Source organism: Caretta caretta, chromosome 11 (assembly GCF_965140235.1).
Source record: "Caretta caretta isolate rCarCar2 chromosome 11, rCarCar1.hap1, whole genome shotgun sequence".
Taxonomy (NCBI): Eukaryota; Metazoa; Chordata; order Testudines; family Cheloniidae; genus Caretta; species Caretta caretta.
The window spans coordinates 17,094,669-17,107,266 of NC_134216.1; the positions used below are offsets into that span (position 1 = coordinate 17,094,669).

The 12,598-nt window shown below is 44.0% G+C and overlaps 1 protein-coding gene across 1 annotated transcript in view; it reads left to right on the plus strand.

Annotated features, from left to right (window-relative positions):
• GPR39 (G protein-coupled receptor 39) overlaps nt 1-12,598 on the plus strand; it is a 125,953-nt gene that overhangs the window by 110,903 nt on the left and 2,452 nt on the right. The window lies entirely within an intron of this gene.

Genomic DNA, 12,598 nt, shown 5'->3' on the forward strand with positions numbered 1-12,598 from the left:
AATCAGCTGGCAGTCATGTTTTTTGCTATGATTTCATTTCCAACTTGTTAACTACAGAGCAGTAGGTTTTCTTCGTCTGATGGTTTTGAATGCAAAAGCCATCTTAGGAGCCTGATCATATCTCTCCAGTTTGGGAGAGCTTTGCTGATTCCCACTGTGACAATTGGTTCTGTATAAAATATAGTTCAGACTTGTCTTTCTGGCAGAGCTCTTCAGTATCTCTCATATCTGCTGATCTAATATTTTGCCTCCCTGGATTTATATTCAGCTGTTAACTGTTCAATGAATTCAGAAGCTAGCTTGTGCTAGATGAGACTCCTGGTATAGGTGTCTAAAGCTGCAATGGCTAATTCTGTAATTTTTTTGAAAAATCTAAATTCCAAATTGCGTTTGCTGGTTGCAACATTGAATTTAAATGAGAGTTCTATGGAAACTGAATTTTTCAGTGGCTCTCTAACACATAAAAGAAACAAGTCTTCATTCTTTGTAAAAGGAAATCAAAGGGAACCATTCCAGAGAAATTGTTCTGAAAGGGAGAAACATTAATAAAAGATTCCATTTTTTTTCCTGTACTCCTCCTCCTCCCAAGTTTGTTTACACTCCAGCGTTTAAACTACTTTTTAAATGAAGACTTTTTTTGTGTGATATGTACATTATAAAAGACTATATTATTTGACAGCTGTTTTATTTTATAATTTATTTTATTTTATAATAAAATAAATCTGAAATGAGACCACTGTGGAAAATCTAATTAATAAATTTTAGACCATTCCTCTTTCATATTAACTGAATATGGAAGTGCAGTGGGTTTTTTTTTTAAAGTAGTCTTGAATTACAATTTGATTGATGACAATTCTATGATTCTATGATTAGTATATATTATCAGCATTTTTTGTACTGATTGGGAGTGGACACCTCTGAGAACTGATGATGAATCATAGAATATTAGGGTTGGAAGAGACCTTAAGAGGTCATCTAGTCCAATCCAGTCCAATCCAATTTATAGCGTTTCATCTCTAGGCTAAGTACAGTAGTATGTGAATCTAAAAAGAACTGTCAATCCCTGGTTCAAATAAGTACTAGTGTCAAGTACTATATGTCATCACTATCTAATAATGACCTCACTGCATACTAAGTGGTGTGGGGATAATTGTCTGGCTTGTAGGGAAAGGTGTGTGGCTCTTTTAAGGGCTAGAGAGTCAGAGTGACTTGCTGTGACAGGTTCAGATCAAGTGAGCATGGAGATGCCATAGGGAAGGGATACAGTGATCAGATAAAATTGATTGGGAAAGCATTTAAAGGCGATATTTCTTTAAAGAAGCAGAAATGTGAGGGTTGGAGCTTCTATGACTTGTAGGCCTGGAAGCCAACCCCCCATTTTTTTACAGCCTCCCCCTTAACTCTCATTGGAAAGTGGGGGAGAGTAAAGGGGCAGGGCTGACAGCAGCTCCCTCCACCCCTGCCCTGGTATATGTAAATGATTAGGGAATTACTTGCACTGTAGACTTTTATCTGCCTATTACTCCGACACCTAGGAATGAAGCTGTAGCCTAATTAAACCACATCCAGTGTCTCCTGTCTGTCATCCAGCATAGCCAGACAATGACTGTTTACTAGCTTATATGAAATGAGACAGGTGTACGTCCGGTATCAGACTGGACAAGCATACACATCAAATGCCCCATTAATTCTCACCCTTCTCACCCTTCCTACCAATTTTCCTGAGACTGCCAAGGGTGGAATGGTCATGGAGAATGAACTACTGTCTCATCCAGAGAGGTGTGATCCCTTCCAGAGAGGTGTTGAGGCAGGTTGGCATAGCATTGTGGGAGGGCTGAACTGCTGCATGTTGTGTGGAAAACAAGACATCAGTCCAGTGCTACGAGCCTGATTCTAGATTGTGAAAGAGAATTATGTAGTTGTGGCACTCTGTATCTCAAAGCAGCACTCTGGAACCCCCATATTCACTCTTGTCATAGAATTATGATAGATTTCATACAAAGCATGCCATGTAAGATATCATATGAAAGGTCATGATCTGCTGAAACCCATTATTCTGTCCAAATATGTATATCATTAGTGTGTGTGAGATTTTGCTGTATGGTTGTTACTGAAATATGTTGTAAGTTTGAGAATCTCTGCTAGTTCCCCAGTGACGACAAAGGTGGAGATCCACTCCCAGGAGGGTGTCAAGTGACCATTAATCAGCAGGGGAGTTGTGAACAAGGGATTCTGTACAATGCTGTAAGAGGGCTGCATAAGCGTCACACAGTGGGGAATTGCTCAACTCTGTGACTCGGCAAAGCCCACCAGGATGTGTCTGAGCTAGAATTTTCCAAGCACATGGACTGAGGGCATATAATACGGGACACTGATATCATGCCTTTGCCTTTCTCCTCCACAACCTATACTGGAAGTTACAGGAATGCTGGGAAGACAGACTTGAACTGAGGAGACTGGTCCCAGGCTTAAAGGAGAAGGCTGTGTATTATTAACTATAACCTACCTGCAACATCCAGTGGGGTGAGAAACTGCTTGATCCAAATACTGCCTAATGTAAGAGAGTTTAGGATTTAGACTGTGGACTTACCGTGGGTTTTTTTTTTGTTTTTTTTTTTGGTAACTATCTCTGACCCTTTATGCCTACCACTTATAATCACTTAAATATATATCTTTCTGTAGTTAATAAATCTGTTTTTATATTTTATATTTTATCTAAAACAGTATGTTTTGGTTGAAGTGCATCTCAGCTCAGGTTGAAAAGTCTAGTGTGTGTCCTTTCCAAATCACAGGAGGGGTGAATAGGTGATGAACTTACAGTGGTCAGCCTTCTGACCAGGGCAAGACAGTATAGTCTGGGGGTGCAAAGCTAGGGGCTTGGGAGATTTGCTGGTGCCTTTCTCTGTGTGATTCACGAGTGGCTCGGGGATCATTCATGCAACCTAACTGGGTGTGGGGCTCCACGTGCTGTTGTACTGAGTGATAACAGCACCTGGAAGGGTTTGCTACTTGTCACCAGCAAAGCATTGTGAGAGACAGCCCAAGCTGGAGAGTTAAGGGGCACAGCCGTACCCTAGTTCCAGGTTGCAACCCCAGAATCCCATCACAGGAGTAAAAATAAAACACCAAGGATTAAGCAGTCAGTTCTTTCTCCTCAAGGCTCCATAGTTATGGCCTGGTTCACAAAGTATTCATGCATCCTTCATATGGAAAAAATTTGATAGATATGTGCATGATTAAAATGAATATGGTTGAACGATGAGAATCATGAATAAGTTTGCAGTCAGTGGCAGTGAATCTAAGACATTAAAGTAGAATCACTTGTACTAGATAGATAAGTAAAGTTCTATGTGTATCTGAATAGGAAAAAGTGAAGAGGAGTAATTTCTTTTTTAAACTTTTAGAAGGAATTATATAGGAGAAATTTTGGGAAGATTTTCAAAGACCAAATGGGAGTTAAGTGCCAACTTGTGCCTTTGAAAATATTCCTCATAGTTATTTCTAAAAGTTAGGCATTTTAAAAATGTTAAATTATAAGCACTTCTCTCCACTGGTGAGATATGAATGGGACTTATATAATATGTAGTTTTTCATTTAGAAGCTGACCACCACTCGTTTGTTGAAAGAAGGTTGCTCTTGTTGAATAACTGTACTTTTACTGTGCATCTTTCTTGTATAGGCCACAGGTAGAAGAAATTGCAATATATAGTATCCAAGGGATTCTAAACAAAGGTTTATGCAGTGCTTGTATGGCAAATTAATGGAATTTTGTAGCAGCACTTTCATGCCAGTAAGGGAGACATGCCGCATGCAATAGAGCAGACATGGGAGAGCAGCAGAACAATCAGACTTTTCAATGAGGGAGGAGGGAACTGGAGTCACCTGCACTCTGTTACCTTGTATCATTGGTTTCATCCAAACTTGTCAAACCCCTGATTACCATATTGCTACAAATGACCACCTGGGAGCAAAAGAGAAGAGAAGGTGGCCTCATTTGTGTGTGTGTGTGGCCAATCATTCAAACTCTTCCAGTCCTTCTGTGGTCAGAACTAGAGGTGGATTGGCAGTGAGATGTGGAGAATCTTGTACATAGGCCTTGTGCTCACTGATGCCATTTATCTCTCTCACTGCCATTGAAATCACCCAGGATCCTTTTTTAAAGGGGTAAACATAAATTCAAGTTTGCCAGTAATTCCATACTAGACATACTTCAGCTTTGAGAGAGGAACTGCCGGAAGCACTAAATGTGTAATTTGTAAGCAGACTGCACTAACTCCATTAACATCTGTGATTTACTTAAGACAGTAATAGCTTCTCTGATGGAGAAAAAGGCAAGTTGTTCTAGAACAGTGTATTCGGGTATTTAGCTATTAAAACTTTGTAGTTGAGCCTCCCATTTCCTGTGCTCAGTGACAGAACAGTTAGGCGCACCTGACATCTTTGTAATACACAACACCTGTTGCTTTCTGTACACCTGACTGTGCAAGAAGACTTCGATTCACCTATAAACTGTTAGAGCTCTTCAGATTGACATCACAGGTGAATTTAATGATAAGAGATTGCCTAAAATGCTTGATAACACATCAGTTGCACAGTAAGGCACACAGCTGTGCGTATGTGTGTGTGCAATTCGTCTCTCACAAGCATGCACAATGCGCACACACCCTATTTAGCTGTTATATTTAACAGTAAGCTCTCTGGAGCAAGAACCCTGCCTAAAGCTTTTCTTGTAACTAGCCCACTGGGTCCATGATCCTGACTCAGTTGCTGCTATGCAATATAATTACTGCACTCCTTGTCTGGGACTGTGATCCCTTTGCTGAGGCCATATTCATTTTGCTTTGAACATCAAGCAGTGAAATGTCAAATGGCTACATTCCATCGCTACATACATGAGAGAAATCCTAATGCACAATTAGCCCAGGACAGTCATATGGGACACTAGCCTACGAAGTGCTAAATGTACTCAGCTCCCAGTGACAGCTATGGGAGTTAACAGTGCTCAGTACTTCACAGGAGGCTGCCTCACATGTGCCTGATGCCATCAACAATAGTAATTGTTTACCCAAAATTAACCATGTGGCCTGAAAAAATGTTAACCAATTAGACTGCATATGAAAATAACTGATAAGTTCTGCTCTGAACTGCTGGGTAAAAAAGGACAGTTTCTTGTTCAGCAGGGCAGCCCCTTGTGTGTATTCAGACATGCCTGCCTGCATTACTACCAAAATATGCTTTTGCTACCTTTTTATTCCTATTAGCCCCACAGAGCCAGCACAGCTAAGAGAGGGAGCTGGATTCTATTCACCCTTGCATGTGATCAGCAGACTTGTTTGTTCCATTCCAATTATAATGTTACATGTGTGGAAACCCACCGATGGCAACGGTGACAAATAACGGGGCTGCGCAGATGGGGAGGAGCTGGCTCGTGGAATCTGTTCACTGGAGATGGTGCACAGTTAGCAGCCAGCCTAACCTGATTTTCAGTTCCCACGTTGAGTTTGCAGAGCTGGCTGGTGTGAATGGAGCACATTTTGATATGGAAATCATTAGCACCGTCATCCCACCCCTACAACGTCACTTTACAAGTCAGTGCCAAGATTATACGATTGAGAGTGGTAGCCGTGTTGGTCCGTATCAGCCAAAACAAAACAAAACAAGGAGTCCTTGTGGCACCTTAGAGACTAACAAATTTATTCTAGAACATTAGGGTTATTTTGTTGCTGCTGTTTTAAGGGGAAAGAGTGCTTCTGAACCTTGGGGCTTGGAAGAGATTTGCCTAAAATCTTGATGAGCTCATTCAAACTGTATGTATGGACTTTATAGAGCCCTGCCCAGATACAAAATGTATATCTACAGATGCGAATATCCATGGATATAAAGTGGATAGCTGCGGATTTGCAGGGCTCTAGCAACAACGAGTGAGACCAGCAGGGCCACAGCCAGCAACCACGCCAGAAACGGCAGTGGCAAAAGCAGCAGCATGTCTGGCCGCCACTTGCAAGAGCCAGCGCTCAGCCCGGGCACCTCCTCCAGCATGGCTGTACCACCTCCAGCCCTGCCCACTGGGGTGGGCAGCAGGCTCACCAGCAGCTGTCCCTGGTCACACTAGTATGTGCAAGTGGCTCATGTGCTCCCAGACAGGAGATGAACACCGCTGCCTGGTTGCTGGCCAGGGCCCTGATGGTCTCGCTCCTTGTCGCCAGAGCCTGCAAATCCACGGATATCCATTTTATGTTCTCAGATATAAATGTTGTATCCATGCAGGGCTCTGTGTATGTAGCAATGCATATATTTACATGTTTCAGTGAACATCAAAATATATTGTCCTCTGAACTAAATATTGACACAGCCAAGGCAGAGATCAATATATTATCTCTTGGATTAACAAGCTTTTATTTTCACCTCAAGAGACATCAATATCTGCTTATTATTATATATTATGGTGTTTGTCCTTCTGCAAAGAAAGCTTACATGTGGGGGAGGGAATGGGAGAGATGATTTGTATGCTCCCCATGCTTTGATTTCACTCGATACTTTATGTTGTACCTGGAGCGTAATTGTACAGTCCTTATTCAACAAAACTCTTATTGATGTCTATGATACTTTCTGTACTAAGTAATTCAGGGTTGGGCAATTGATTATTGGGAAATATAAAGTTAATTACCACTAGCAAAAAGGGCCATAGTATCCATCTTTTCCATTGTGCAGACTACAGTTGCCTTCTGATTTATGGTAACAGTGTGTGTTTGACAGTACACTGAAGCTTAGACACAGAGCTGACTACAGAATGCAAATTCAGACCTTCAGGTGTGAGTAACAGTAGGGGAAAAAATAAACATGGGGAAATAGTTTTACTTTGTGTAATGACCCATCCACTCCCAGTCTTTATTCAAACCTAATTTAATGGTGTCCAGTTTGCAAATTAATTTCAATTCAGCAGTTTCTCGTTGGAGTCTGTTTTTGAAGGTTTTTTGTTGGTTGCTCTCAAAGTAATGGGCAGTAGAGGAGACATGGGAGCTGCCTGCAGATTCTGGGAGACAGCACTGCATTATCCTTCCAAACATTGATCATCTTGGCAATCGTAAGAGTGAGAAAGCAATATTTTGTTTTCTTAATAAAACCTTAAACTCTGCAAACTGATGGCTTAGATTCCCAGAAAACAAGTAGGTTTTCAAGCCCATATTAAATCAATTTAAAAACACAAACTGAAGGTGGCGTTGTATGAAATTACTGCTAGGTATGTGGTTTTTAAAATGTGAGATTTTTTTCACAAGGGTTAACTGTGAAAGGTTTCACAACCAGTTAGCATTAACTTGGGCAGTTAACTTGACTCCTCTGCCAAAAAAGTAGGATTAGTGGGGACAAAAGTGGCAAAGATATATTTTTTTTTAACCAAGGCAAAGTCTGATCTGCAAGACTGTGGGCCCATGGCAGTGAATTTAGAATTTGTAAGATACAGGTTTTACTGAATATTTTCCTCTTCTAGAATCTGATGTAGCTAGCTTTACAAAAAGATGATTTAAATCTGGTGGGTTGTGGGAAGGGTCTGCATCCCGGGTACAAAGTAGGGCACTAATGTCACATTATACCCTGAATTGGAGTATAAAACCAGGTCTAGTGTGAAAATATAAAATATAGAAAGCTAAGAATGTCCTACTGAACCAAGTGCATTTCTGTCTGCACTTGACTCATAACTCAGCTAACCATATGCTTGTAGTCTACTGACAATTGCCATTTAAATGTCAGTTTACAAGCAGATGTTGAGAACCCTCTTTTGTACCATTAATTTAATCACAGAAAAATAAAGTTTAGGTTTTAACCCTGCTGCTGCCAACTGTGAGCCAGCCTAGGAGCAGATTCCTATACACTATTAATCATCAGGGCAAATAGTATAATTGGAATAGACAAGGAGAACGTACTTGATGTGACAATGACCACGGAAGTGGTTAATAGAATAGGGCATCAAAATAAAAATATGCATTGGAGCATCCTACTGACTGTGTTTTATAATTTCATTAGATGACTCCAGGTTCTGTGGATTGGTCTGGCAGTGCCTAGTTGCAGGGTGGAAATAACATACTTTGACAACAAAGAAAAGGGGGAAGGAGCCATCAGGCACATTCTGGTCTTTTCAACATTGAAACAAGTAAAACCTGTAGAAAATCCCAGTGTGCTCCCCCAGACTTTGGATCCTGCTAGCTGGAATGTATTTAAAATCACCTAGTAAAGACAGTAATGAATTTAATTTACCATTCTATAGCTCAGGGGAATGTTTTGAGTCATAAAAAGTATAGTTAAGAGAAATGACTGCCAAACTCATTCTATTCTGTGCCAATGATGCATATTTATGTCATTAGCTCTTAGGCATTAGGTTTGCTTTATTACAAAGACCATCCTTTATCACTTATGAAGATTAGATATTGTAGCTTCCCGAAAGAAGCTTTATACTCACAATTATTTTAATTTAAACTAGCAACCATTTGTCAAGATACGTACAATGAAATGCACAATTTTTAAAAAGGAGGGTTACATTTTAAAACTAAATTTCTAGCAGAATGGGCCACTTTTGGTTGGGGCAAAGTGTTGTGTAGTTTGCTTAATGTTTAAATTTATTTGCCTTTCATCCAAGGATCTCAAAGCACTTGAGTTACATGAGTTTTGTTAAGTTTGCTGAAATAACTGAGTCAATGTAGTTACTCTTACTTAAAAACTGGCATGTATTCACTAGTATGCATTCAACCAGCTAGTGCTAAGCCTCCAAGCCTCTGATTGCATGGTTTAATGAACTTTTGAATATTAAACCATGCATAATGATTCTAGTGTTGTTGGAAATTTCAAGCATCAAGTGCTACAGTTTGTTGGACATCTGCATTACTTTGTTTTTAAACAATACTGAGAGGATAAATCTGTGTCCTGTGCTAATGTCTTTTGTCATTTTAGTACAGTAATCAAGAGGAAAAATGACTTAGGGGGCTTGCAGATCAGGTGAAACATGTAAGGTTATAATAGACAGCAGGTGACTGATCTGTGTGCATAGAAGTCACAGGGAAAAGATGTATCAATTCTGGTATAAAATACAGTTTGTTTTACATGTGAGTTATTTTCACTGATCTTCATTAAAGTTCATACACAAATGTATGTGCATTCTGCACATTACATATCAAATACTATGCCCTCCTTCACCCCGAGCCTGTATACAAGTTCAGATTGATTGCAGCAGTAACTCAGTCAACATATTTAAAACATTATATTAAGGCCTGAATGAGAATGTAAAGCTTTTCCTTGGAGGTATGAAGTAACTCTAAGTGTATCTGAACAAAATGCAAACAGCTAGAATAAAACACGATTTTTTTGTCGGTATATTTATTCACGTGGTGCTTCTCTGCTAAAACAATGACTTTTTTTTTAAGTGTAAAAATGAATAATTACTTGTTCTTCTAAAAATGACAAAGTTTACAGAGAAATTACTCTCCTCCCCCTAAAAAGACTAACCACCGTGGTACTGCACAAGAGCACAAACAGCTCATTTTTCACTTGCTGTACACATGCCCAAATAGTCAATTCCCCCAGAACAGACATGTCTGAAGAATATAGGGAGGAATCTTACACACTTGGCTGTTTAGACTCAAAATAAAGGTCAATGTCAAAGGATGCAAGATAAAAATGTGAACACTCAGGGCATGATGTTAGAGCTTTAAAAATGGAACTAAAACACTGGTTTTAGAAGATGAGATCTTCACAGTAGAATTTCCATCCTTGGTCTTTATATAATCTGGCAAGATAAAATAACTTGTAATTTAAAAAAATGAAACACAAATTGATTTACTCTATAGTAAACAAGCTTTCGTAGCGTGATAAGAATTTGGTTGCAGATACTATGTGTAAGGGGACTGTTGCCGCCTTACTAGCATTCAGTGGGGGTGTTTTAGTTGCTAGCTCCCAGTACTAAAAGGGGGAAGGGTTGATGGTGAAATAAGGACCCTGAGACTGACGGTCCCTAGGAACAATGGGGAGAGGCCTATGCTCCAGGTCAGCCTGAATGACAGGGCGGCAGGCTAATCAGGGAGTCAGGAGGCCAGGGAGGTCCCGTCCTCTGTGTGAGCTGGATTTGACTGGGTCAGACAGAGTGGGGCCGAGCTAAGGAGAAAGCTGGGGCCCAAGCTGAGCTGGGGAGCAGAGCTGTGCCAGATCCGAAGAGACCAGAAAAGCAGCCCAGAGAGAGCAGACCCTGTCCTGGGAGCAGAGCTGCAGCCCCAAAGCCAGAGGCACAGCCCAGAGAGAGCAGACTTGTCCTGGGCGCAGAGCGGCAGCAACCAGAGCCAGAGGGGCCAGAAAAGCAGCCCACAAAGCAGCTCAGTGCTGGGAGCAGAGTCACAGAAGCGGCCTGCAGAGCAGACCTGTCCTGGGAGCAGAGCTGCAGCAACCAGAGCCAGAGGGGCAGAGAAGCAGCCCAGGGAGCTGGAGGCGGAGCAGCAGCCGTGCTGAGGCAGAGTGGAGCTGGAGCTGGGTTTGGAGCAGTCCGGAGCCGGGTGTCGTGAGCAGCTGGGGAGAGCAAGGGGGGACCCTGGGCAACGGGCCCAGCACAGGGAGACGCCTCAGCCAGGAGGTTCTGCAGGCCGGAGTCGGAGGGGGATTGGTAACCCTGACAGGGCGGGGGCAACGCTGGGAAGGAGGGCCCTGCCACCTAGAGCCTGAGAGCGTGTGGCCACCGCCAGAGCGAGTGGCCAACCGACAGCATCCCTGCAGCACAGCCAGAGCCTGGGACTTACAAGGACCAGACTGTGAACGCCCTGACATTCCAGAGACACTGTTTGTGATGTTCCCTGCCACAGAGCGGGGTGATGTGTTTCCTTTAACCTTTCCCATTTTCCCTTATTCTTTTTAAAATTAATTGTTGATTACATACAATTTTGAGCAAATGCAAGTTATTTAATGATCAGTGGGTCAGAGAAGTGCCCAGTGCAGAGAAAGTACCCCAGAGTGGGGACACCCTAGCCCCTGTCTTAGGTGACCACAGCAGGGTTGGGGGTTGAGCTCCCCAGGAATCCTGGGCCCAACCTTGTTGGGGTTACGAGCAGTGATGAGCTGCCAAAATCTTAACAACCAGTTCCCTCCATACCCCATGAGGGGGTCGTGGCTCGCCCCCGCCCCCCCAGGACGCCTGCCCCATCCAACCCCCCACGTTCCTTGAAGCCCCCCCCCCCCGCCCCATCCACACCCCTCCCCTGTCCCCTGACTCCCCCTGGAACCGGTCAGGAGGGTCTCATGGGCCACCGTAGTGGGTGCCCACCCCTAAGAGCCAGAGGGACCTGCCAGGGAGTGAGGTGGGGAGTCCTGGCGCTTAGCTGGGGCGGCTCTCGGGAAGCATCCAGCAGGTCCCTCTGGCTCCTGGGGTGGGGTAGCGTAGCTGGGGGGGAGTGGCCTCTCCCCCCACTGATCACATAAAAAGTGGCGCCTGAGGCATTGACTCCGTGGGCGCTCCGGGGCTGGAGCGCACCCAGGGGGAGAATTTGGTGGGTGCAGAGCACGCACCAGCAGCTCCGTGCCCGGCCCCAGCTCACCTCTGATCCGCCTCCTCCCCTGAACGAGCCACCCCGCTGTGCTTCTCCACCCCCCCTGCCCCCCCGGCTTCCCGCGAATCAGCTGTTCGCGCAGGAAGCCTGGGAGGGCTGAGAAGCGGGCGGTGGCTTCGCACTCAGGCCAAGGGTGGTGGAGGTGAGCTGAGGCGGGGAGCAGTTCCCCTGCGTGCCCCCCGGGTTACCTGCTGCGGCGCGGGCGGCCCTCCTCGCGCTTGCCCACCCCAGCTCACCTCCGCTCTGCCTCCCTAGGCCTGAGCGCGAAGCTGCTGCTTGCTTCTCAGCCCTCCCAGGCTTCCCGCACGAACATATGGTTCGCGGGAAGCCGGGGGGGGCGGAGAAGCAGAATGGGTCAGAGCGTAATTCAGGGTCAGAGGTGGAGCCGAGGTGAGCTGGGGCTGGGGGCGGGGAGCTGCCGGTGGGTGCTCTGCACCTACCAAATTTTTCCTGTGGGTGCTCCAGCTCCGGAGCACCCATGGAGTCGGCGCATAAGGTGCCACTTTTGGTTGGTTGTTAAATTTAGAAGCCCTTTTAGAACCGGTTGTCCCACAAGGGACAACCGGTTCTAAAAGGGCTTCTAAATTAAACAACAGGTTCCAGCTCACCACTGGTTATGAGGACTCTGCCAGACAGGAGAGTGGAAGGGGAGTCCTCAAGGGCAGGGAAGCCACTGACTAAAGGAAGTGGGAGTGAGGACTCGGATCCTTTCACTAGCCCACTTCACCGGGGTAGTGCAGAAGCCAGGAAAGTTCCCCACAATAGCGGGACTATTCCCCTGCTTACATATGGTAATGAGGGCCATATAAGTACTTAGATTGCAGAGTGCAAAAATCAGCCCAATAACCTACCTTTGCTATTCTATAAAAGGTGCTAATTAAGTAAATGATCCATCAGAAAAGTTCTTACCCAGGACGCTTGTTTTGCTTCTCTCTGCCATGGCTCTTTGACATTTATAGTGCTGGCAGCAAAGAAAACCATTAAAGTCTGGAGCTCTGCACGAAGCTCATGTCATGGCACAG